At 42.4% G+C, this 22,891-nt stretch overlaps 1 long non-coding RNA gene across 1 annotated transcript; it reads left to right on the forward strand.

Moving 5' to 3' along the window:
• Positions 1-2,422: 2,422 nt before the first annotated feature.
• Positions 2,423-11,539, forward strand: LOC112580622. The gene is made up of 3 exons (XR_003104948.3): positions 2,423-2,461; positions 2,743-2,902; positions 11,022-11,539. It is a non-coding gene; the product is annotated as an uncharacterized LOC112580622 (long non-coding RNA).
• The last annotated feature ends 11,352 nt before the right edge of the window (positions 11,540-22,891 follow it).

Below are 22,891 nucleotides of genomic sequence, written 5' to 3' on the forward strand. Positions count from 1 at the left end.
TACTTTAATCCAAGTGTTAATGAAACTCAGGTCATATATGCATGCATGAATTACTCAACAGCAGAATGGGATTCCCCTCAGGATTCATCCTGAGCCAAATCATATCTGAATGAGTGTTCTCCAATGAATGCTGTCTCTCCCTGATGCCTTGTGAGCCTAATTAACAGTTCACAGCTGAATTTAGTCAGTTTTTCTGTTCAGGTTCAGTTCAGTTCGGTTGCTCAGTCATGTCCGACTCTTTGCAACCCCATGGACTGCAGCACGTCAGGTTTCCCTGTCCATCATCAACTCCCGGAGCCTACTCAAACTCATGTCCATCACGTTGGTGATGCCATCCAACCATCTCATCCTCTGTCGTCTCCTTCTCCTCCCACCTTTGATCTTTCCCAGCATCAGGGTCTTTTCCAATGAGTCGATGAGTCTTCTCATCAGGTGGCCAGAGTATTGGAGTTTCAGCTTCAGCTTCAGTCCTTCAATGAATATTCAGGACTGGTTTCCTTTAGGATTGACTGGTTGAATCTCCTTGCAGTCCAAGAGACTCTCAAGAGTCTTCTCCAACACCACAGTTCAAAAGCATCAATTCTTTGGTGCTCAGCTTTCTTTATAGTCCAACTCTCACATCCATACATGACTACTGGAAAAACCATCGCTTTGACTAGACAGACCTTTTTCGGCAAAGGAATGTCTCTGCTTTTTAATAGGCTGTCTAGGTTGGTCATAGCTTTTCTTCCAAGGAGCAAGAGTCTTTTAATTTCATGGCTGCAGTCACCACCTGCAGTGATTTTGGAGCCCAAGAAAATAAAGTCTGTCACTGTTTCCATTGTTTACCCATCTTTGCCTTAGCTTGTTGTGAATCAGTAGCCATTCATTCTTTCAACAAACATTCATTGATGCTTGCATTGGGGTAGATGCTACAGAAAAAAAAAAAAACATACAAAGTATAAAAGATATAACAAGTTCATATGAGGTTAAATGATAAGGATCTTCCTATATTTCTTAGAGAAAACACAGTTATTATTTGAGCTATATACTCTCTGTTTTGATTGTTTATCTTTTTGTGATTTGAGGCCAGTAAATTATCTTCTAATAAAACCACGTCTTGTCTCAACATTATTTAACTATTTTTATTCCTCCCAGAGTCACACTCTCTGAGCCTAAAACTAAATAAATAAAAAGACTCTAGACATGAGTAAATACATTTGAAGGAAAAACTGAAATGATAACTCATAGTATCAACATTGTACCGCTTTAAGATCCTGACACTAAAAACCAGAATCCTTTTTTTTTTTGAGTAAAAACTAGAGTCTTTTTGTAGGTGGTACAAGGGGTCAGAGTATGAAGAAATCTGGACAGGTTCTTATAAAGTGGTAACCTTACAGGTTAGGCAGAAAAGAAAACATATTTGACAAAACAGCACCAATATCAAAAGTGTTGGCATTGCTGACTTTTTCTTCCTCAAACTGATACTTTATGCTAATTTAACCACATTTCTTCATCAGTAGACCTATTCAGGAAGAGAGTCAACTTCAGAAACTCTGTGGGAAGTGAAGAATAAGATTGGGGTAGGAGGTGATGAAGCTGATCCTTTTGCCAGCCAATCCTGAACCCAGTCAGGAATGGAGATTAGAGTTTCTTAGGGTGGAGGGGCAGGAAGAACACGATCCACCAATTTTCCTTTACAAGAATTACACTAGTCGAAAGTGAGAGCTGTTGATGGTACTCCATCAAGAGGCAGTGTTTTAATGAGTTATCCATTACTTTCTCTCTCTTCTCTCAAACCTTGTAACACCCACAGCTCACAAGAAGCAAAACAAACTGATTTCTGTGTTCTCATTTCTCTTAACCATTTACCCATCCTGTGCCTGGGCTCTTGGACTCTGGAAGGGGGAGAAGGAAAGAAAGAGGTGAGGCCTAGACACATCAACTTTCAGTTTCTGATGATGGAGAACTGGCTGTGTGTAGCTCAGACCAATGTATGCGCACACACAGACATGAAGCATTGGGTAAAAACAAGCCACCTCTTGACAGGTTCTCAGTTAAATGCTGGTTCTTACAAGAAATGAAATTTAAAACATAAAGAAGCTTCTCATGTGTTTTATCTTCAACATTTGAAAGGTAATTTTACAAATCATAATAATATAATAGAATGTAATGCTTTGCTCTAATTTTAGTTACTTTAAAATTTCACCAACATGAACATAAAGCTCCAATACTTTGACCAACTGATGTGAAGAGCCGACTCATTGGGAAAGACCCTGATGTTGGGAAAGATTGAGGGTAAAAGGAGAAGGAGGTAGCAGAGGATGAGATGATTAGATAACATTACTGACTCAGTGGACGTGAATTTGAGCAAACTCCAGGAGATTGTGAAGGACAAGGGAGCCTGGTGTGCTGTAATCCATGAGATATCAAAGAATCGCACATGACTTAGCAGCTGAACAACAAACAACAATGTGAATATGTGAGTAATTGCTTTTTTCCAATTAAACTGTATCTGAAGAATATGTCTTCCTGACAATTTTTAAAAGAAAATGAATAATATGATGAAGAAGAATGGCCATTTACACCCAAAACACTTGCTTTTATAAAATATGGTAGTCCTTCCAACTTTGCTAGTGTCTTTGATGGATGAAAAAAAACTTGTTAAAATAACTTTACTCTTTTAATTAAAAATTCATAAAAAGTGGTGATAGAGAATAATCTTTAATAAATGCTATCTTGTTCTTATTTACCATTTACCAGTTCCCTTCTGCTGCTAACAGTTAAGCGGAAAAAAGAAGTTGTGAAAACGCATTAGGTGCACTGTTCCAGTGAGGGAACTACAGCTATGAAAAAAACAAAATGCCTACTCTCATTGTCTGTGAGGGTGCCAACCCAAATTCTCCAGATTGCATTTATACAGGTAAAGAAATTATGAAAACTGTTAATTATCTTAGGTTCTGTTTTCTAATTTTATCCCTTCAATATCCCAGAAAGTCCATAAAATCTGATTCCCAATTACTGGCATTGCTGCTGCTAATAGCCCAGATTCTGCTAGTTTCCTCTGAGAATTGATATAGTAATAAAAGGAGGGGGAAATAGAAAAGCAGAGGGCACCACTCCACCTAATTTAGAGTGATTCTTTAAGTGGGCAATAAAGACAAGGTTTCATTAGAAGGAACTTTTCAGGAGGTATTTGATGGCGGGCAGGGGACTGGAGGCCAGAGTCAGGCATAAATAAAGGAGACTTTTACAGCTGAAGGGTACATGGTGGAGGAGAAAGGAATAAAAATCTGGGCCAGAAATAGCCATCCAAAATTTCAGCAAAGAAGAGAACAAAAAAGAAAAGAAGCAGATGGAGGTCAGTGGAGGACACTGAACATGTTATAAAATTACAGTTGGGGACTTCCTTGGTGGTCCAGGGGTTAAGACTGTGCTTCCACCGTAAGGGACATGTGTTCCAGCCCTGGTTGGGGAACTAAGATCCTGCATGCTGCATGGGGCAGCCAAAAAAAAAAAAAAAAAAATGACATTTGTAGTTGAAGTCACAATAAAAGAAAGGAGAAATGATACAGCTACTGCTTTCTGGCATCCTCTTATCAGATCTGGTCTAAGCGTTCCCATTCATGATCAGCACTGAATATTCCTCAGGCATTTACCATGTACCACCATTGTTCTGAGTTCAGTACATACTTACAGGAGTCATCTTGTTTAACCCTCACAACAGCCTGAAAAGGTAAGGACCATTGTTATGGCTGTTTTACAAAGAAGGTGACACAGCCGCAAGTGGCAGGGCTGGGATTCCGGTGCAGACGGCCTGGATCTAGAACTGTGGTCACTGCATTTGGATTCGGATCACATCCAGCAAATGGCTCCAAGAGAGAATAAACTGATGGGTAGTCATTCAATTACTTCAGTCATTTTATTATATTCTGTTCTAAGGGCAGGAAGGTTTTTGTTGTTAAATCTCTTTTTTCTGGAAAAGTTCCTTGTCATCTATAGCTATAAAGGAAAATATCAGCAAAACAACAGAGTGGTTATTGGCCTTGCTTTAGAACTAATGTTTCTTCAGAATTCTTGGTAACCAGCAACCCAAGCAATGGGAAACCTGCATGTTCTTACAGGCCAGGAAGGCTTATTAGCCCAGAGCTGCTACAAGCTGAGTCTCCTAGTACAGTCAACCTGAAACTGTGCTGGGGAATCCCCAAGGCTGAAACAGAGCTCTTTTGCGCAAACCTTCTTCTCCTTCAATCCCCAGGCCATTGAGATGCTGGACTCCTGGGTTCTATCAATTCATATCGCCCAAGGGATTTCTCCAGGGAAGTTCCACACACACTTGTTACTGCTTTCAGTGTTTGTCTGAATATGCAAGACCCAGACACACAACCCACCTCCAGACAATGGCCTCTCTGCTCTGAGACTAACCACTCAGTCACTGCTGCTACTTCAAAACCTCTGAGGGCCTAAGAAGAGAAAGGGAGTGCTACCAGCATCGTTAGGGCTCTATCAACCACGGAATGCTCGCCAAACTGCAATAGAAGATGCCTTCTCTTCCCACCTCCTTCCAGTCATATTCTACACATAAGTGATTCCTGAGTAGTAAGGGAGAGGTAATTTGGTGAGGTTAAATGGAGAACTCAGAAGAAAATGTGACTAATGGAGTGTGGCCATAGCCTACTGCTCTCTTTTCCTACCTAAAAGTCCTTGAAAGACCCCACCCCCCCACCCCTGATTGGCCTCTGCTGCTAGAGTGGAGAGAAAAACCCGAGGATGCAGAACCAACACGCTATAGAAAGGCTGACATCTTGGAAGCCTAAATCTCTGAACCAAACATTCTCTGAAGGTAAATAGGAATGATCTTGTCTAAAACAAGGGCAATCTTTGGACTCTGTCTTTGGCCTCCCAGGCTGGGCTCTTGGTCAAGCACTGCAGTTATTTAAGCTGGCAGATCCCCAGTCAATATTAAAAAAAAAAAAAAAGCAATCAGCCTTATGTTCTTTTCAGAAACAGTGAACCAACTGGTATCCCGAGTGCCTCCCCAACACCAGAGGCTACTTCATTCTGCTTTACAACAGTCTAATGCATGTCCTTAAGAGAGCGGTGTTGTTTCAACATCTTCTATGAGTGATTATCAATACCAAAAAATCTTAGAGAACTTTGGAACTGAAAGAGATCCTAATGAAACAATTTTCCTATGTACAGAGTGCTTTGGACTAGAATATCTCTAAATATCCTTTCAACTGTACAAGTCTATGATTATGTATCTGTGATATGTTCATACACAAGAAAAGAGGCCATAAAGTATTGAGCTGAAATTTTTTTTAGCAAACATTCTAAATGTGTATGTAACCCATTTTCCTAAGGAGTCGTCATAACAGAGTACGAACATGAAAGCACTTTTCATCTTGTCCACCACTCCATAGTAAACATGGACCATTGTTTCAGGCCCTAGACAAAAAATCAAGCAGGTCCCGTACGTGTTCCAGGCCCAAGAACAGCCTGTCATTTTAAAAGTTCAGAACAGTTTAACATCGAAACTCCAACCCAATTCTTATCTAAATTTCTAGATCAAGTTTTCTTCAGGGTTGAGAGCCTGCAACCGAAAACTAGGTGTTGTTGGCTTCTTCTCTCCTCCTTTATCCACCTTTTCTCCAACTCCCTAGCAAAGTTTTAGACCCTTCGGGGTCAGAGTCAGGGAGAGAGAGTGGAGGCAGGAACAAAGAAACAGTCTAGGAAGATGGATAGAGTTGCGCTCCGGCCTCTGCCCTCTGGTGCTAGCCGTGGTGCCGCTGCCTCTTTCCCCAGTGGGACTTCTTAAAGCTTATCTCACTCTGTCTCCATTGCTGTATCTCCCTACCTACCCCCAAGATTCTGATCACCTGCCTTTCTCTTAGGGCCCTTTCTCTACCCTAGGAAGCTCTCTTGGACAGGATCCATTTACCTTGTTCCATTCAGGCTGCTATAGCAAAATATCACAGACAAGGTGGCTTATAAACAACAAAAATATATTTCTCACAATTCTGGGGCTGGAAATCTGAGATCAGGGTGCCAGCATGGTTGGGTGAGGGCCCTCTTCTGGGTTGCAGAGTAGTGACTTCCCACTGGTACTTCACATGGTGGAAGGGGCCAGGGAACTCTGTGGGGTTTCTTTTACAAGAGCACTAATTCCAGGCATGAGGGCTTCACTCTCCTAACCTAATCACTAATTACCTCCAAAAGGCCCCACTTACTAATACCATCACCCCTGACTAGGTCATGGGAGTAGAGCCCTCATGAATGGGATTAGTGTCCTTATAAAAGGACCCCAGAGAGCTCCTTTTCACCATCTACTGTGTGAGAACATAGGGAGAAGACAGCCATCTCTGATCCAGGAAGCTGGCACTCACCAGACACCAAAACTGTTGGCACCTTGATCTTGAACTTCCCAGCCTCAGACCCGTGAGAAACAAATTTCTATTGTTATAAGCCACCCTGCCTCTGGTACTTTTTTACAGCAGTCCAAGTGAACTAAGATACCTTTTCTCCCTAGTCTGAATGGTGGTTTAAGGAAGCATTAAATAATGCAATTTCTTATCTATGAAGAAGAAATGGAATAACTTAGTCCAGGAATGCCTGGCTCTTCCTATGAGGCCTTTGCAAAATGTTCTATGACAAATGTGGGTAGACTCATGGGATGGCAACTGCAAGTTCAGAAATGCAAGATACATTGTTTTTTTCATCCTCTGTCAGATATACTCAAAAGCTCAGACATGTAAATATCTGTTTGCTCTAGTAAACCAACAAAAATTCCACTCACTCATAAGTAATGACATCATCAGTCCCCACAATGACCTCCTTTTCCCTAGTACATATTAGCAATTGCATGCCTACAAACAAACCAAAAGATAGATTATTAGCTCACTATTCATTTGATTATTAGAGATGGGAAACACATGGTCCAACTTACAAGTTAAAAGACAGTCTCTAAACAAGCACATTTTTAAGTGGTGATGATTTGGCATTGACATTCCCAGGCATCTAATGAATGGCTATATGCATGTGGCCAAAATATATCATGGATAATCCATCACCCTGAGGTCAGTGTTGCTTCAAGCCAATGATTAGTCCTTGGGGGTTTTATGCACCAATCTCTACAAAAATGATCTCAGCTTTAATCACCACTGGAATAAAAGAAAAGAAAAATGAAAGTGAGTTTATTTAAATGTCATTTCAATGAAAGAATAAGGAAGTGGTTTGGCTTCTTTCCTTACCCCTGGAAAATTGCATGACACACAATAAGTGCTCAATGAATGCTATTCCTGATGACGAAGGAAGTATGAGGACAATCATCTTAGTGTTCTCAGGACAGACAGCCTCACTGAAGCACTCTTGTCCACAAACACTGGTTGGAATCACAGTCATTTATTTAGCAACTATTTATGCCAGCACTGGGCAAGGTGTTGGAAATGGTCCAGTTAAGGAGACATGGGGCTGTCCCCAAGGTGCTTGGAACAATTAGGGAAACAAGCAAGAAGACAGGCACTGACAATAGAGTGCGGTGAGATTTTTGGTGGAGGGACTCTATTGCCTTCCGGAGTACCTGAAACTCAGAAAAGGCTTTAATTAGGGACTTACGTCTCTAACCTGTGATCTAAGAAATAAGCTTGAGTTAGCCAGGAAGAGGAGAAGGAACAGAGAAGGCAATGGCAACCCACTCTAGTACTCTTGCCTGGAAAATCCCATGGATGGAGGAGCCTGGTAGGCTTCAGTCCATGGGGTCGCTGAGTCAAACATGACTGAGTGACTTCACTTTCACTTTTCACTTTCATGCATTGGAGAAGGACATGGCAACCCACTCCAGTGTTCTTGCCTAGAGGATCCCAGAGACCACGGAGCCTGGTGGGTCACACAGAGTTGGACATGACTGACGTGATTTAGCAGTAGCAGTAGCAGTAGCAGGAGAAGGAAAGGGAGTCCAGGAACTGCACAAAGGCTAGGAGTTGAGAAAGGGCATCCAGGATACTGGAAACAGTTCAGTATGATGGGGTGGGGGTAGGGATGATGAGGCAAGAGACCAGGGAGGCTCACAAAGAGCACAAGATGAAGGTCCTTGAAGGGCATGCAGGGAAATCTGGACTTTGTCCTAACATCGTCAGGATAGTGAGGCATCATCAAAATGATGTAAAGTAGGGAGAGCAGGTTGTACATGCCCTGATATGAATGCACAGAAAGAGCTCCAGCTGCAATATGAAGAACGAAAGGAAGAGGACAAAAATGGAGTCAGGGAGACCAGTTGGGAGTTTGCTGCATTAACCAGGTGAGAGATATAGTAACTCAAATGAACACAGAGGCATTGGGGATAGAGAGAAATAAATGGATTTTAAATATTTAAGACGTAAAATGAATGGGTCTTGGTGATTGACTGGATCTGAGGTACGTGGAGGGAGGAGCTGAGGGTGACATCAGGATTCTTACTAGGACAACTCAAAGATGATGTTGCTATTTACTAAGAAAGGGAGCACAGGGCAGGGTGGGGAGGGGTGGGGCATTGGGGACAGGCTCAAGGGTGGAGATGATGAGCTCAGTTTAGGAAGTTCCCAATCTAAAATGCCAATAGGATATCCATGTGGAGATGACAGGACACTACTGAATTTTCTGTGGCTTCTATGATGAACAGAAATAGAACCCACAAAGGATTCTAAGAAATTATAGTGGAAAAGATGAATATCACTAAACCAAGGGAAGACAGTTTCAAGGAGATAGAGGTCACTAGTGTCCGATGATGCTTAAAGCTCAAATCAGATAATGTCAGGGAAAAAAAAACCTTAAAATTTAGCAACAGTGTTATTAGTTGTCTGGGTAGGAGAAGCAGCAGAGGATGTTGGAACAGAAGCTAGATTTCAAGAATTCAGAGTGAAGGATAAGCAAGTGGTGATGGTGAGTACAGACACGTGTTTCAATACACTTGACTGCAGCCAGAGAGAAGCAGATAAGGAAGTAAACTTCCCCAGTGGTAAAGAACCCGCCTGCCAAGGTAGGAGATACAGGTTTGATCCCTGGGTCAGGAAGATCCCCTGAAGAAGGAAATGTCAACCCACTCCAATATCCTTGCCTGGGAAACGCCATGGACAAAGGAGCCTGGCAGGCTATAGTCCATGGGGTCTCAAAAGAGTCGGATACAACTTAGCGATTAAATGACAAGAAAGTAGGTAATGTTTTAAAATATAGGTTTTGTTATTATTCTAGTAATGTGAGACCAACAGATCAGGAGGGCGCCAGACCTCACAGGGTCTTACAGGGAAGCCCCAGGAGGCAGAAAAAGAGGGAAAACATAGACAGGAGATTTGATTATGGTTTTTACAGGAAAGAAAAGCAACACAGGGTAAGAAGGTTTAGGATTGGTTAGTTGAAAAAATTTTAGTAGGCTCTCATAGAGGCTGTTTCCAGTCCTCTGGTATCTGGCCCTGGGGTGATTAGGGCAGGAGGATAATGGGCCAAGTGTAAGGACCCTGTGAAAACCAATAAAGGAGGTGGTTGGGGTATGGGCTCTGGAACTGGTTTCTTTGCATAGAAAAAGTACACTCTCAGGTGAGTAGTGTTACATCTCTAGGAATTAGTTATCCCTGTGGGGGTGGGGGAGGGGCAAGTAACGCCTTCCCTGGTCAGCAAGGCTTCAAATGCCAGAGTATCAAAAATATAGAAGTATCTGGCATGATGTAGTATACCACCAAATGACCTCTCTGCTAACACCCTTTATGTTTCAATAAATTTATCTAGATCTCAAAAAAAAAAAGAATATAGAATTGTGAAAATATCATTAATACATTGGAAAGGAATGTAGAAGCTGCGGAAGATATTATTTTTAGGCTAGGAGAAATAACTTTAAACAACTTGGGCTTGTTTAAATACTGATGAAAGGAATCGGTAGCAAGTGAGGCAGCAGGAGAGAGGAGGGATCTGCAGTGGAACAAAGCCTATCAGACTGCAAGAGAAGTATAAAACCTTACAATGACCTCGGCAAGGAGCAATCACTTCAACTATGATGGAAGGAAAGGAGGAAGATAAGTATCCTTGCAGATGTGTGGCAAGATTTTTGAGGGAGTTATTCTCTAGTGGCTTTTATTTTCTCTTACAAAGTAAAAGAAAGATTCCCCAATAGATTATACATAGGGCTTCCCTGGTGACTCAGTGGTAAAGAATCTGTCTGCCAATGCAGGAGAGCTGAATTCAATTCCTGGGTCCAGAAGATCCCCTGGAAAAGGAAACGGCAACCCACTCCAGTATTCTTGCCTGGGAAATCACATGGACAGAGGAGCCTAGTGGGCTACAGGATGTAGCCCGCTAGGCTCCTCTGTCCATAGGATTGAAAAAGAGTTGGACGTGACTTAGCGACTTAGGGCTTCCCTTGTGGCTCAGCTGGTAAAGAGTCTGCCTACAATTCGGGAGACCTGGGTTCAATCCCTGGGTTGGGAAGATCCCCTGGAGAAGGGAAAGGCTACCCACTCCAGTATTCTGGCATGGATAATTCCATGGATCTATGCAGTCCATCAGAGAAGGCAATGGCACCCCACTCTAGTACTCTTGCCTGGAAAATCCCATGGATGGAGGAGCCTGATAGGCTGCAGTCCATGGGGTCGCTAAGAGTCGGACACGACTGAGTGACTTCACTTTCACTTTTCACTTTCATGCATTGGAGAAGGAAATGGCAACCCACTCCAGTGTTCTTGCCTGGAGAATCCCAGGGACGGGGGAGCCTGGTGGGCTGCTGTCTAGGGGTCGCACACAGTCGGACACGACTGAAGTGACTTAGCAGCAGCAGCAGCAGCAGCATACAGTCCATGGGGTCACATAGAGTTGGACACTACTGAGCAACTTTCACTTAGTGACTAAACAACAACTTTGTGTGTGTGTGTGTGTGTGTGTGTGTGTGTGTGTGTATTGGGAGAGAGAAAGATGCCAACTTTACAGTCAAAATTTTTCTCTGATAATGATTTCACTTATAACTAGAAAATAAGACAAAACAAAACTTGTCATTAAGTGCTTCTCTTTCCTTCCTTTAACAGGTAGGTCTTATGTCCTAGCCACAGCTGTAGGCCCAGGAGATGCCTTCCAAGCTCCAGGGAGCAGCGTGGGGACCAGCACAGCTATTGATGACTCCTGGGCACTAGCTCAGATCATAGGAATGACTGCTGTGCGCCCAGTGAGCCTTCAGTCACTGGAACACTGGGGAAGGACAGAGAAGGGAGGGTTTTCTAAAGCCCAAGAAGCTCTGGTGGCCCAGGAAAGAATTACTGAAGAAGTAGGGGGCTGACCTCAGAGAAGCAGAGGCTAAAGAGCAGGAAGAAAGAATCTAAAGATAGAAGTCCAGAAAGGGCAAGTGCAATTCACATAGACAACCAAGTCAACTTCCTGAAACTCACACTGCAGATTATCTAGAACTTGAAGACACAAACTCCAACCACTCTCTCCCTCCCTCTCCCACCAACATCCTTTTTGTTTTGCCAAATCTTTAGACTATTTTCTGTATTCATTGCCTTCAAATAAAGTATTAATCTGCTTTAAAGTTCAAGTGATGATTTCCAGTTACTTAGTCAGCTTCCTAATGTACTTCCAGAAAGCCGAAGCTGTTTGAAACTCTGAGGCCCCACTTCCCAGCGTGGCTTCACACAGGAAAGGGAATTTCTGCCCCACATGGCTGACACCAGAAAGTGGTAGGGCCCTCTGCATGCCCATGTGATCCAGATCCATCCCTGATTGTGCGTTAGGAAGGCCCTCACATAAAAGTGATTTTCAAGGTTCCAGCTTTCCTTGCTGTTCTCAGCAATCTGCTTTCCAAATCAACCATGTAGCAAAGTGAAGGCCAAGTGACCTGCCAAAAAGCCCAGGCCTCCCACTGGATCTTGAGGAGGGAACACAGAAGTTTCTACCACTCCTGCCCTCTCTCCCTACTCTGGGGATCAAGCTGCTATTGTGCCACAAAGACGGGAGTCCTTGAGGGGTCACCTGATCTCTCACCAGCACCCTCCCCCAGCTCTCCCTAAGCTGTTGCAAAAGAGACAGGCTCAGATCCGCCTTCATGAAACCTCTAGAGAAAAGATTTCATAAACTTCTGCAGTGACTATTTCAAAACCAAATAATGTTCTGATTTTGCCAGAGAGTGGAATGTGTCTGTGTGTAGGGGGGCAGGGAAGGGAGCACCACAGCAAAAGGGAAAACAGGAAACAGAGTTAGGAAAAGGAAAAGCCAGGAAATGAAAAGGTTTAACCATAATCTCCCAGTTGAGAATTTTGTGTAAAAGCATAGCTCTTTGCAACCCCATGGACTGTAGCCCACCAGGCTCCTCCGTCAATGGAATTTTCCAGGCAAAAATACTGGAGTGGGTTGCTATTTCCCTCCCCAGGGGAATCTTCCTGACCCAGGGGTCGAACTCAGATCTCTTGCATCTCCTGCATTGGCAGGCGGGTTCTTTACCAGCTGAGCTCCCAGGGAAGCCTGTGAAATTATAAAGTCCTCTTGTTTCTCCTCTTTGGTATCAGGCAGTTTACCACATTCAGGAAGAATAAAACAGGACCTACTCCACCACTAGACATGAGTTGTTGGAGAGTTTTTTCCTGGTTAAAAAAATAAACAACTAGAAATTCCATGGAGCCAAAGTAAACAGATATTCATATCAGGCCGACTGGAACTGTCCCTCCAGGGGTTCCAGCCCACACCCTCTGCTGCCATGACTGTCCTCCTCCACTTCTCTCTTCCCCTAAAGAGGGATCAACACTTTCAGGAATCCTCTGTATGCCTGAATTTTCATGTTCTCTGACTGCCTGTGGCCTAGGACTTCCAATTTAAACTCACAGCTATTCCCAGCCTCCCCACCAACTTCATTCTTTCTCCCCACTCCAAGCTGCCCACCACCTCCCACCTCCACCCATCCCTCTGAAATGGAAAGTAGGTCCTGCTCTTCCCGGGTGATTTGCTGGAGCATCTCAGCCAAGACAATTGTCTATTGACTTTACAGCAGAGACTAAATCCCATCATGTTTCTCCATCAAATCAGTGGAAATCTCTTTGTTGCCAGCAGGAGTCAGTGGGAATGATTTTCTGCCTGGAGATAGACTATCTTGGGGCAAGAGAGTGGTGGTCGCACTACTGGACCTGACATCACTTAGAAAACAGGCTCTTTTCCTGGGATGAATTTAAGAGGTTTAATGTCTTCATGGAAAAGGAAATGGCAACCTATTCCAGTTTTCTTGCCTGGGAAACCCCATGGATAGAGGAGCCTGGAGGGCTACAGTTTGTGGGGTCATAAGATTTGGACATGACTTAGTGACTAAACAGCATTGACTTCATGGAAGTTGAAGGAGAGCTTGTTGTTCAGTCCCTCAGTCGTGTCTGACTCTTTGATACCCCATGAACTGCAGCACACCAGGCTTCCCTGTCCTTCACTATATCCTGGAGTTTGCTCAAATTCATGTCTCATTAGCATGAGACAGTCATGCTATCTAACCATCTCATCCTCTGCTGCCCTCTTCTCCTTTTGCCTTAAATCTTTCCCAGCATCAGGGTCTTTTCCAATAATTTGGCTCTTCCCATTAGATGGCCAAAGTATTGGAGCTTCAGCATCAGTCCTTCCAATAAATAATCAGGGTTGATTTCCTTTAGGATTGACTGGTTTGATCTCCCTTGCAGTCCAAGGGACTCTCAAGAGTTTTCTCCAGCACCACAATTTGAAAGCATCAGTTCTTCAATGTTCAGCTTTCTTTATAATCCAACTCTCACATCTGTACATGACTATTGGAAAAGTCATAGCTTTGACTATATGGATCTTTGTCAGCAATGTCAACTCTCTGCTTTTTAATATGCTGTCTAGGTTTGTCATAATTTTTCTTCCAACGAGCAAGTGTCTTTTAATTTCATGGCTGCAGTCACCGTCTGCAGTGATTTTGGAGCCAAAGAAAATAATATCTGTCACTCCTTCCACTATTTCTCCTTCTGTTTGCCATAAAATGATGGGATCAGATGCCATGATCTTAGTTGTTTGACTGTTGAGTTTTAAGCCAGGTTTTTCACTCTCCTCTTTCACCCTCATCAAAGGACTCTTTAGTTCCTCTTCACTTTCTGCCATTAGAATATCATCTGCATATCTTAGATTGTTGATATTTCTCCTGGCAATCTTGACTCCAGCTTGTGATTCATTCGGCCTGGCATTTTGCATGATCTATATAGAAGTTAAATAAATAGGATGACAATATACAGCCTTGTCATACTCCCTTCCCAATTTTGAACCAGTCAGTTGAAGCCCCTTCATGGATCATAGCCTTGTCATGGTGAAGGAGCTTGAGTAACTCAATAAAGCTATGAGCCATGCCACTCAGGGCAAGCCAAGATGGATGGGTCATAGCAGAGAGTTCTGACAGAATGTGGTCCACTGAAGGACAGAATGGCAAACCACTCCAGTATTCTTGTCTGGAGAACCCCATGAATAGCATAAAAAGAGAGAATTTAACTTCATTCAAAATGGTGGCTGCTGGTTGCTGCTACTGATAATGAAAAGATTCATTCATGGGGATTCAAGATTCCTAGGTTCAAAGACTTTCTCCCCAGCGTGTTTTATGGGTGCCAGGGTCTCGTGTGGTTGTTGCTGGCAGTGATGGGAGAGCTGTGCAGACCCCTGCTTGGTTGGAAGGCTCACACTAGCTGACAGCAAGGACAGGAAAGGGACACCCAAGCAGAAGGCGTGAGAGCACAGGGTAAGTCTCCAGTCTTGATGCCTCAAAGATTTGTGCTGAGACGATGAGAACAAAGAAGAGGATAGAATGGGAGGCCCCTGACAAGGGGGAGACTCTGGCAGCGGTGCCTGCGGTTCTTCCTTCGGTCAGCTCACCTCGCAAGTCTGGCAAAGTTAAACACCACCAAGAAAGTAGGACTTTTGATAGAATTGGCTGGATTTCTTCAACAAGTCCATAAACATGGGAAAGAGGGGAAGGGACTGTTGAAAGTTAAAAGAGATTTAGGAACATAATAGCTGAATGTCTCCAACTGGTTGGTCAAGGACCTACCAAGGTATACCTGAAGTGGATTCTAAGAAATCTTCTGGGGACAATGGTGACATTTGGGAAGTATTTTTAGGTATGATAATATGAATATGTGTGAAAATGGTATTATGGTTCTGTCAGAAAATGTCATTATTTTCAGAGACGTATGAGTATTTAGGGGTTAAATGTTATTAAATCTGAAATTCGCTTTGAAATAGTTGAGCAAAAAAGAGCAAGTGAAGTAAATATGGCAAGGTGTAAGCAATTAGTAAAACGGTACATCTAGATAAATGAGTATTCACTGTGTACTGTTCTATTTTTCTGTTTATATGAAAATGTATGAAAGTGTAAAAATGTGAGAGCTGAGGAAAATAAGAAGAGAAAAACTCCCCAGGCAGGTTAATTATCCCCCAAAACACTACTTGCAGGAACTGTGGGGAAGGATGAATAAAACCCAGTTGTTGAGGTAACAGCTCAGGGTGAAAGGCAGACAAGGAAACAGACCAGGTCCCACACGGATCAATGTATCAGGCAGGTGCCATGTGAGCAAGAGAGGAGTATGGTCTCAGGTGGGTGGGAATTGGGAATCGGCATTTGAGGGGGTGGCGGCCTCCTAAAGGAAGCTACGCTTGGGCTGAGGCTTGATAAACGGAAGGCTGACTGGGCAGTCCTATAACTGGCCCACCTCGCTTATCAAGAAAGCACATTCAGATTTGGGGGACAAGAGTTGTGAGACTGGGCGGAAAGCGAGGTATGGGGAAGTAAACTGTCAGAGGATATGGCTTTTTAAGCCCATTCATGGTAATATGCCCCTGAGAAGGGGAATGAAAGTTTAACTGAGGGTCTCTGGATAGTGCGTCAAGAAAACCATTTTTCAACAAAATTAGAAATGGGTCACAACAAGGCAAAACAGCTTTAAAGAGACACGGAGACTGTTAGGCAGCTCCAAACATCGAGGCAAGGGCTGGTAGCCTTCCCCTGCAAGTTTTCCTCAACCATTCTGCTGCTGCTGCTAAGTCACTTCAGTCGTGTCCGACTCTGTGCGACCCCATAGACGACAGCCCACCAGGTTCCCCCGTCCCTGGGATTCTCCAGGCAAGAACACTGGAGTGGGTTGCCATTTCCTTCTCCAATGCATGAAAGTGAAAAGTGAAAGTGAAGTCGCTCAGTTGTGTCTGACTCTAGCGACCCCATGGGCTGTAGCCTACCAGGCTCCTCCATCCATGGGATTTTCCAGGCAAGAGTACTGGAGTGGGTTGCCATTTCCTTCTCCACAACTGTGTTGGTGTCCTGCTTTTCTGACTAGAGACCCTGTGCTCAAAGTCTAGAAGTCTGTTCTGCTTTCAGAGGGCTCCAGAGTAGACCTCTACCCCTGCCTGGGGTTCCAGGATACAAATATTCACAAATAACACTTAATCTTCCTTAAATTTAACTATCTACTCGTGGTTACACTGATCTAACAAAAGGCAGACAAGAGCAGTTAGTAAAGGGGCACACCCCAAAATCAGCAAGTTAAATATGTCCCTGCAGGTCTGAGCAGTAGTCCCCACAGCCCTGCAAAGTGGCCCAAAGTGCAGCTGATGATCCAGCTACCAAAGGAACTGAAGGGTCTGGAGAGCAGCTAATGTGCTTGGTTAAAGGAAAGAGACCATCAAGTATTCAGAAAACTTTGTTGTAGTAAATTTAGGGCTGCTGGAATATCATTACAGAGTGAGATGTTTGGGAGGAAATTTGGAGAACTTCTAACCCAATATTCCACCCAGCAGGGGTTCCTTTTACTTGGAAGTTTATGCTAAGTTGACTTATCAGAGGGTGGTGGTGTCAGTTTCTTAAGCAAAGGCCTCACCCATGATGAGGGTTAATTTGCAAGTTGAGACAATGTCACTGGAAAGAGAAAAGGCAAACTAATACAAAACAAAAACAACCTCATTTCACACAGAGATCTTTTTTCACTGTGGAAAGTAGTTTTCAAATTTATTTGCCCAATATTGGAGCAAGTAAACTAAAAGGATCTGAAGTTTTTCTGGCTAGGGACCATCTTTGTCCTTAGATACAAAGTACAGTGTTGTAGCATCTTAAACTGCAGTTGGGTTCCAAAAGTAGAAACTCTTTAGTTTTCCTAAAAGAAGGATATATAGTTGGATTATCTTCTAGCGTTTGAACTCAGTTCAGTGTCCTCAGTTAAACACCAGATAAACTTGTATTTAAAGGCTGTGTTGTATAAATATTTAAAAACACACACAAAAATAAACAAAACCCAGCACAGCACAGTAGAAGCAATAGAACCATATTCAGAGGGAAGGTACCATGCACCACACTCTGAGAAGCCCTTAGAATGGAGACCCATCCAGCAGAGGGAGGCTGCAGGGTCCTGCTGCTCGCCCACAGATAGAATCACTGCACTCTCTAAACTGACTTTTTTCATCTCACTTTCTCTAGTGCTCATTGATTTGATTTTTCAAAAGTTAAATATGCTGTTGACACAATTCCAGACAGAAGTTTAAAGAGCTCATTTTCATTAGTCCATTTTCTATTTTGTAAGATCTCATTAGGATTTCTACAACTACTCACAGGGAGCTAAGATATTTTTTAATAATAAAACACCAATTGTGTATTGTGCGCTTACCGTTCACCAGGCATTTGCTAAGCATAATTGACTGAGCATTAAAAATAGAGTCTTTGCTCTCCAGGGGTGGACAGCAAAAAGAGAAGATTCTAGAATACTAAGTTGCAGAGAATAATACAGGATGATTTGCTAGCTGATACCATGTTGGTTTGTGAGGAGAAGTGTTGGGGTTTTCTGAGAGGAGTGAAACACAGCAGGTCAGGGAGAGCTTTGTGAGGGTGGGCGAGTCTGAGCTGGGAGGCAAGGGCCTCAACCAGACTGTCCTGGGTTACTCTGGCCTCTGCCGCTTCTGAGCTGTGTGACTTTCTAAGCCTCAGTTTCACTTCTGTTAAGTGAGGATAATAATAACACATGCCTCACAGGGCTCAGTGAGGATTAAATAAGATTGTGTGTGTTTGTGTAAGGGCCTGGTATACAGAAAGCACTCAGTAAATGCCAGTAGGAATAGTAGTATGACCAGGGTCCTGAAGGATTAGTAGGATTTAGGAAGAGGGTAAAGGAGAGAGACAGTAGAGTCCAGGCTTGGAGGCCATCTGGAGTGAAGATAGCGGAAGGAAGTACAGTAGTGATGAAACTGCTGTGAATTCTGATCCTGGTTCTCCTACTTTTCTTGTGATGTGGGGCAAGTTCGCACTGTGCTTCAGTTTCCTCATCTATTAATAAAAATGATAATAATAGTTACTACGTAGGGTTGTGGTGAGGATAAAATGAAATAATATATCTTAAATGCTCAGCACAATAACTTGGAAGGCAAACAGAAGAGACTGGTGAGCCTGCTGGATTCTGGGGGAAAGATTAGGGAACAAGAAAGCAGAATTACTTTTGGTACTTCTCACTCTATGTTCTTCAATTTCTTGTACATTTTTTAGTGGGTGGAGATGACCAATTTAAAAAAACAATGTAATCTCAAAAAGCATATACAGGGATTTCCCTGGCAGTCCAGTGGTTAAGATTCTATGCTTCTGTTGTACGGGGTACAGATTCAATACCTGGTCAGTGAAGTAGGATCCCACATGATGTGATAAAAATAAAAAACCTGATTTTTAAAAAAAGCATATGCAAAAATAAATCAGTACAGAGGCTGGTACATAGTAAATACAAAAAAAAAGGGGGGGGGAATCAATGTTATTATTGCTATAATAATTGTTGTTATTGCTACATGTATTCCACATGGAATAAGACCATGTTCTTGCTCATCCTGCTAAAAAGAAAAAGTGCAGAATAATTTCAAGATATATTCTAAATCTACAATATTTTGAAAAATAAGATTTACAAAACAAATGCCAAAATCATGTTTAGACTTCTAAAGGAAAACAACTGTTTTCAAGTACTTAAAGTATTTTGGCTTACATTTAGATAAGAACAATTAATTGCCCTCATCACAACTTTGTGATTACCAGGAGAAATATCAATAACCTCAGATATACAGATGACACCACCCTTATGGCAGAAAGTGAAGAACTAAAGAGCTTCTTGATGAAAGTGAAAGAGGAGAGTGAAAAAGTTTGGCTTAAAACTCAATATTCAGAAAACTAAGATCATGGCATCTGGTTCCATCACTTCATGGCAAATAGATGGGGAAACAATGGAAACAGTGAGAGACTTTATTTTAGGGGGGCTCCAAAATCACTGCAAATGGTGACTGTAGCCATGAAATTAAAAGATGCTTGCTCCTTGGAAGAAAAGCTATGACCAACCTAGACAGCCTATTAAGGAGAAGGCTGAGCACCGAAGAATTGATGCTTTTGAAGTGTGGTGTTGGAGAAGACTCTTGAGAGTCCCTTGGACTGCAAGGAGATCCAACCAGTCCATCCTAAAGGAGATCAGTCCTGGGTGTTCATTGGAAGGACTGATGCTAAAGCTGAAACTCCAATACTTTGGCCCCCTCATGTGAAGAATTGACTCATTGGAAAAGACTCTGATGCTGGGAAAGATTGAAGGTGGGAGGAGAAGGGGACAACAGAGGATGAGATGGTTGGATGGCATCACCGACACAATGGACATGAGTTTGTGAAGGCTCTGGGAGTTGGTGATGGACAGGGATGCCAGGCGTGCTGCAGTCCACAGGGTCACAAAGACTCGGACATAACTGAGTGACTACACTGAACTGATTTTTTTTTTTCCCTTTGGGCATTTAAGCCATCCCAGGAGGATTTCTAGTTGTTTTCTCAGTTATGTAATGGTTAAGGAATAGGTCTTAAAATAGTAAATTTATTTTAACTCTAAAAATGAATGTATCCTTTAAGTTTTTATCCAGATCAGACCTCTTTGACGCTAGTCTGTGTATATTGAGAGTTCATGTGGTTGTATACTTCAGAACAGTCTGTGTCTCTTCTCCAGACTTTGAGCTTGAATTTCTTTCTGCTTTCTTTCTTTTCTTTTTTTTTTCCTTCATGTACACTGTTTCCCATTTCATTCCTTTTCAGAGTCTCCTATAAAACTCATTGGTCAGTTTGACATGTTCCAGTTGGCAGCCCTGTGGCTGCCTAATCAAAGGTGTCAGTTCTAAAAGGGTTCCCCAATTTGTGCAGAGACCCATGGACCAGAAAATTAACTCTCAGCCCTGAGAACCTCAGGCTTTGCTTTCCAGCCCCAGCTCAGAGCCCTACCTCCCCTGAGTACTCACACTCACCGAGGAGTTGCTCATCCCACACCACTTCCCAGGAACCTGAACTAGATCACTTCCATGAAGCAGCTGCCAGGGGCTCAGTTACCACAAGGATCCCCGGCCATATAGGAGGGATCTTCCTGTATTAAACTGACTGCTGCTACTGCTGCTAAGTCCCTTCAGTCGTGTCCGACTCTGTGCGACCCCATAGACAGCAGCCCACCAGGTCCACCATCCCTGGGATTCTACAGGCACTGCTGACTTCTAAAAAATATCTGACCACATTTAATTTTTGTGTTAATCATCAGAGGGCCTTGCTTTCCTTCAGATAAACTCAACCTATGACTTTACTACAGGAAATCTATTGTGTGGCAAATATGCTAACACTGCTTAAATCCCAGAGTAAAATTACAAGAAGTGAGAGGAAAGTCAGCAAAACTGGCATCATTTTAAAAATAATTCTAGTTTTTCTCCAAGTCATAGGCAATAATTTTCTAGAAGTAGATTTAACTTTTCACTTTTCAGATTGGAGACTGTTTTTCCATCTGGTTTTCCACATTCAAATTGATTTGTTACAAAACTGAAGTCAACACTCTCACAGCTTGTCAGTGGCAACTTACAGCTTTTCATCCAAGAAACAAAAGTAAAATTGATTAGAAGAGAGGACAAGATGTACACAAAACACATTCAGAGATATAAGACTTTCCCAGCTTCCTGCTGTTTGCCTCACAGAGCAGAGCCAATCTCACATTCCTCCTCTTTGGCCCCAAAAACTTCTCTGGAAATTCTCTCACATGACAGCCAAAGAGCCATATTTAGAACTATGAGTGAGGGCAAAGGATCACTTTAAAAAGAATGAGTCTGGGAGCTATTATTTTTTCCAGATGGATATGAAGTCATTTAAAAAAAAATAAAGGCATTGATTTCTTTGGGGTCTTGTCAATAACAGTTCAACGTTTGCATTATCAGAGGAAGGAAGAAGCTTCATCTTCTAGGAAAAGATGATGGATTTAGTGATGGGAACCAAAAACAGGATTTTCTCTCAAGCCATAAATTAATGTCGGTTAAGCTTTACTTGCAAAGGTCCCTGCGAGTGCTGGGGGTTACTTGACGGTGAAAAGGGAGGAAACATTTCTATGTAAGCATTTCTGGTAAACTGCCTACTTTCAGAAAGAACGCACTGAAATCTCCACAGCTCTAGTCATTTGTTGTGATTTATTTCTTTCTCTTTATTTACTTTCATGCCCATTTTTTCATAATTTTATGTTCTTTACCTTAACAAGAGTGCCCAAAGTTGTATAAGCTTCAGTATCCACAGAATCTGACTCCACTGTTGCAAAAGAATAGATAATATTTAATTATAATTTATTGCCTAGTGTCAGTTTTCAGTAATTTTAATTAGTGGTTTCTTTTTAATTTTTACAACAAGTATAGGATACCCTTTCCCTCATTCAGCCAAGGCATGGAATGTGAATTTGAGAAGTGTGTGTGTGTGTGTGTGTGTGTGTGCACATATTGCAAACCATAGATTGGAGAAAGAACAATGATATTAGAGCTCTGAAGGCAGGACTTTCTCCTTCTTCTAGAAAAATGGACTATTAGTGTTTTTTCCTCACTGAGACAATGAAATTTCGTATACTGGCAGTATTTGGTGGCTTTTCACACTTGTGAACATGTACTGATATTTCAAAGAGCCCCCACTACCACCACCCATCTTTCCCCTGAGTACAACTAGCTAGCCTAAAAGATTCTGTCGTTGTCTCTCCTAAAAAATATGGGCTTCCCGAGTGGTACTGGTGGTAAAGAACCCACCTGCCCATGCAGGAGATATAAGAGACGTGAGTTTGATCCTGGGTCCAGAAGATCCCCTGAAATAGGAAATGGCAACCCAGTCCAGTATTTTTCCATGGAGAATCCATGTCAGCATTTCACACCATCCTATCCAGGAGACTCGCCAAAGAATTTGTCTGGTCTTAGTACCAAGAATGATTTACTTATTTTGGGCCACTGGCTTTTTTTTAATCTTATCAACTATGCAAACTGTATAACCAGTCACATCTCCCATTTTAAGTTGGTTGCTGGTCAGCCTGAAGTTAAATCTACACCCAGGTCATGACTAATAATTGGTGTGCATTTTTAGTCACATTCCTGGCTCTGTTTTGTGTTGTCCTTCTTCTTTTATTTCTAATTATTATTCATGCTGTACTGTTCAGTTTATGTATCCTTTCTCAAAAGAATAGCAATATGAATTAATAAAACATTATTTCCAAAATATTCTGTTAATAGTTTTATCATAGCCATAAGGATTTGTAGTAAAAATTCTCTACTTATCACATCAAAAACTAAAAGGATTTTGAAGGAGGAATACATAGCTGTGAAGCAGCCTTCTTGATGCTTCCCACTTACTCTCTCCACACTCACACTTCTGCTTGCTTACCAAGAGTGTCAAGTGTGCCTCTTCCACTATCCCAGCAGTCTGTCACTTAACCTCAGGGAACACTAACGGTGACACCTGTTTCTATCCCATCTGTGCCTCTTAGAATTTATTCCACCCTCGATCTCTCCCCACTCCAATTCCTGATACAGAATGCTCTGAGAAGGCTTACCAAGATTCAGATTGTGCTCAGGGGATCAATAAAATGCACTCAGGGCAGATGGATACAAACGAAAT

This window comes from Bubalus bubalis, chromosome 19 (genome assembly GCF_019923935.1).
Source record: "Bubalus bubalis isolate 160015118507 breed Murrah chromosome 19, NDDB_SH_1, whole genome shotgun sequence".
Classification (NCBI taxonomy): domain Eukaryota; kingdom Metazoa; phylum Chordata; class Mammalia; order Artiodactyla; family Bovidae; genus Bubalus; species Bubalus bubalis.